At 32.5% G+C, this 4,924-nt stretch overlaps 1 long non-coding RNA gene across 1 annotated transcript; it reads right to left on the minus strand.

The window, feature by feature from the left end:
• Positions 1-1,362: 1,362 nt before the first annotated feature.
• On the minus strand, positions 1,363-4,360 carry LOC117115010. The gene is made up of 4 exons (XR_004446476.1): positions 3,931-4,360; positions 3,386-3,666; positions 2,669-2,824; positions 1,363-2,553 (listed from the first exon to the last, which is right to left on the minus strand). It is a non-coding gene; the product is annotated as an uncharacterized LOC117115010 (long non-coding RNA).
• Between the last annotated feature and the right edge of the window lie 564 nt (positions 4,361-4,924).

Consider the following 4,924-nt stretch of genomic DNA (forward strand, 5'->3'; position numbering starts at 1 on the left):
AGATAGACCAACCATTAAGGTTGACGACAAATAAATTACAAGGGACTTGAAAAGGAGGAAACTCTTTACTGTAAATAGGCAAAAAGATTATACAATAAATTTTACGACAAAAGAATTGTATTTCCAGATTTCGATACCCTCCCATATGGTTTCGCGTGGAAATACTTTGATTGGATTTTTGTTGTTATAATTAAATATTCTATTGAACCATCAAAAGATTTGTTTCAACCTGTACTACCATATAGAGTAAACAATAAGTTATTTTTTCCCCTTTGTTGTACTTGCACTGAGGAACTATTCCAAACAGGTAGGTACAGAAAACAACTCAGATACTAAATTAAATCGATCCAATGTGTTTAGAATTTCAAGGAAAGATCTAAGTCAGGAAGGATTCGGGATGCCGTGATTGGTGTAAAACTGATGATGATGGGGATATCTACTTTGAAAATTATTGGGAGGATGACCAAAATTTAAGTATAACCCTCTGTTACGTTCCCTATCTAAAGTAATGTTTAATAGTTTCTGGGGAAAATTTGGGCAAAGGGAGAGATAACAAGTAACCAAACTATATGCCCTCTTTAATATACTGACAGATCCAGCCTTGTGTGTTAACAACGTAAATTTTTACAGCGACAGCATAGTTGAAATAAAACATACTATTACTGATGACCAATCCCCTTAGTTAAGAAAGGTGTGCTGGTTGCATTTACCACACTGAATATCAGGCTTAAACATTACGAAATCTTAGATAAACTGCAAAGAATGCTCCACTACGATACAGTATCAATACAGACCCTGGTATGATTTTCACCAATAAACCCAAAGAATGGGAATCCCTGTTAATAGGTGACTACCTAGGGGAGTTAACCAATGAGACTGATTTAAAGGAGGAGAATTTTATAAAACGGTTTGTTTCAAGGGGGCCTAGGAATTATGCCTACACTGACAAGACAGTATGTAGGTATGTTTAAAGTTAGCATTCTTACCCTTAACTACATGAATACCAATTTGGTAAACATTAATTACAGTAGATGAAAAAGTTATTGTGTACCGTAGAAGATTGGCCAATCATTAAGGTTGATGACAAACAGGTAGTTAAGGATGCGAAGAGAAACCTTTTCACTGTAGATAGGCAAAAAAAGAGTATAAAATCTTATTGTAAAAGCATTTTTTAGTTTACATGGGCTAGGAAGCATTTAGGTATATTGGTGATGCAGGAGAGTCCACACCAACTTCAGCGCCACCACCATGTTTTGGGCTGAGGTTGCGATTTTTTAGGATTTTGTAACCGATAGAAACAGTAGGCTTCTTTCTCAACTGTTAGGAAATGAAGAAAACAGTAATTTAAACTCTAGATTGAGCTCTGTTTTAAAGCATAGAAACTAAGGATTTATCGCTAGGGATTATCAACTTAGAAAAAGGTTTAATTTCAAGGCAACTGAAATCATCTTTTACACTAACGAGTCCATTTTAACTAAAAAGGGGAAAGGCAGACACAAAAGACTATTCAGGATTAAGAATGTTACAAAGTAATGTTGGATACCAAAAAAGGATAAACAGAAGATTACCTATTGAGCGTGGGATTTTAAGGAAAACAGGCTGCTCCCCCTAATTTACTTAACTGTCTAAATAGAAAATTACCTATTGTTCAAAGGATTTCAAGGCAAAAAGGCTATTTTTGCCTGTACAATGCCGTAATACGGCCTTGTTGAAAACACCATTGAGGTGATTAGGTGTTTCCGTATTAAATATTTCCCCAGTTTTTAAATATTCAAAATTATGTATCTCATTAACTGCTTCTAAGTTTTTCATCAAATATGCTTTTTAAAAAAAAAATCAGTTCTTAACAAAATACCTAAAAGAAAAAAAGTTTTCCGGAGCCTGACTTTAAATGGAAATAATAATATTATGACAGCATGGTAAACTAGTTTTGCTTTATTTTTTTATGGAGTTTCCACAAGCTTACAAAAATGATAACGAATGTGGTTACGTCTATCATCAAATGTTTAGACAACCCTCCCCCTATAGTTGCATATTTGTCAATGTAGGCAATTCATGCCTTTTGCATGAATCAAGAATCATATTTAGCTTGTACAGCATATTTTCAAGTCTTTTTTAGGCACGCATCACGATAATGAGGATACTGACGTATTCGTATTCCTTATCATTTTCGTAAGGTTGTGAAATCTCCCTAATGTGGCATAGAATTCTGTAAAATAATAGTTATATTATTCGAGGTTCAGTTATTTTCTCTTATCTGCTTTTTTATCTGCTTATCACAAAATATAAATAATAAAGATAATAAAGACTGCATAGCCCTATCAAGTAACTGACCATAATTTCGCAATAGTGTATATTGGTTTGCGAGGGAACTTACACATCACATATTTAATCATTATTTAAGGTTAACAAAGAATAAAAGTAAAAATTGATGATGCCATACCATCTAGAATTACATCAAGGTACATGAAACACAATGCGATACGAAAGGTTGAACCCAACAGTGAATAGGAAAATGCGGATTAAATGTGAACGATCTCAGGATCATGGAGACTGCAAAAAACAAAAACAAACATAAGGTAAGGTAAGAAATTCAAGCAATTTTTATATAAGTCTATAAAAAATAGGAGGAATGATAAGGAGAAACTAACAAAAAAAAATCACTTACATTAACTGTATTAAATATAGCAGTTGTTTCCGTGTACTCTTCATCAATGGTTTAATCTGATTGACAGTTTGTGTCATCTACGGTTGCCAATTTCTCTCTACTAGTATCTTTATTGTCGAAGTCGAAACAGTTGAATGTTGGAAATTTGTCTACCAGCTATCGGGACAGAGAAAATAGTGTACTAACAAACCAAGAAACTTGTAATATTTATTTTATTTAAATATTTGAACTTACACCTTTAGATCGGTGGCACTCAATGACAACTGGTGCGTAAATAAAAAGGTACAAACTTAACTCAACCAATACATAAGGAAAATAAGTATATAAAAAATATACATAAACACACAAACCCTTAACTAAAAACAAGTAAAAATCACAGAAATGATAGAGCAGGTAGTATATACTATAGCAGGTATACTGTAATATTATATTAAGACTGTTTTCCACATCGTAACTTTTACATTTCCACTACCTTAGTCGAAATTCACTCAGAATAAAAATATAATAGGAATAGTCTTCTTTACTGTTTAGGACCAATAAGAGCAAGAACCGATAACTTCCAGTATTGGCAATGTACATCAAAGTTAATTCTTTTTCCTGCACTAACATATCCAGCAGAAAATTAAACCCTGCTACAAAAGAAGTAATTAATGGAGTAGATATAGAAAGAAAACGCCTATGTTTATACCAAAATAATAATAATAGAATAAAACTTACCAAACCTCATTGGGCTTTGATCAGCAACATAATAATTGATCTGTAAATTTCTTGAGCATTAGAATATCGTTCTCACTTTTTCCCGTTCCTAGTAGCGCACTCTAAAGTCCAGTTTCTTTTTCCATCAGCAAACACTCTGTTCATAATAGCGAGAACTGAGGGCGGCTCATGCCAATGCCCAATTACAAGCTTGACATGTCCACGGATTTCATACACAGACTGTTCACAATAAGATCTACCTCGTTATTTTTCTCTTCTTCCATACCATTTAAATATTCAAACTGCAATAACAGAAAAAACATTATCACTGTATGTTATATAATATGATTGATAGTTTTCGATAGATTACAAATGTAAAGTCAATTTATCTTCATTAAATTCATGATCTATCTGTTCATCTATATAGCTTCCTTGTTTTCCTTTATCAAATTTTCTACAAATTTAATAAACAGTACATGTATTGGTAAATATGATTTTATTTAGTCTTCAAATTCATTACTATAAAAAATAATTACTTGTTAATTTGATTAAAAACTAAAACTTACCAGTTCATTCTCACCATTCAGAACTTTCTGTTCTTCGGTAAGATTTCTGTATGAGTTCATCTTCATCAAAATTTACATCGTAATCGTAAGATTAGAAGTCAACTTGATGTAGTTGGAAATCTGATGTTCTGACATGACTTCAATCTAAGGTCTATATCTATAATGATAAGTCAATGTGTAGTGGTTGCTTCTTATTTCTTTCACATCATAAGCCACCGTCACCATATTTCAGTCACTGATTACTCTGAACCAATGGAAGTGGTCTTTTCATAATGTACTTATCAATCAATATCACCTTACTTATACAAACTATACAAAAAAGCTAATCAACTTCCTTTCATATACTGACACCACTGTCTACACTTTTGACAATCTTATTGTTTCAATTTTATTGAATACCTGACACACATTTGTTTAACCATGGAGGAATTAGTTTAGGACTCCATGGTTTAACAATCCCTAATAAGTCACTTAATCCCCTTTGTTTCAATTTTAACACCCCTATTGTTTTTTTTTTATGTGTGATGTCAATTTCTATAGTGCCCTAGAGAAAATCTGCTTTTTTTCTCTTTACAAAGAGAGGTTTGAAGAGGGTAGGCCTACTTGAAAAGGGTACGATTAAATTTGTTCTTATTGTGCCTTGTCCCCCTTGCAAGAGGCATGGTATAAATTCCTGTATTATTATTTAAATTATAATGGTTTTCTCATCATAAAATGTTATCATCAAAATCCCATATTGTTCATTAATTCCCTCATTAAGGCTTTTGCCAGGCCTTTGGCTGAATCTCCTACCAATCAGAGACCCTAAAACACAAAAAACATGATTCTGCATATGATGCAATATTGTTTTTACAATACAATATTTTTACAAATTGTCAGCGTGAAACTACATACTTTTTTTTCAAGCTTCTGTATGAACTAATAGGACTACAGTACAGTACATACAAAATCTGAACTTTAAATGGAACTTGTTAGATAATAAGAATGAATTTAA

Source organism: Anneissia japonica, unplaced genomic scaffold (assembly GCF_011630105.1).
Source record: "Anneissia japonica isolate Jap-2015-1 unplaced genomic scaffold, ASM1163010v1 scaffold119_len492752_cov174, whole genome shotgun sequence".
NCBI lineage: Eukaryota > Metazoa > Echinodermata > Crinoidea > Comatulida > Comatulidae > Anneissia > Anneissia japonica.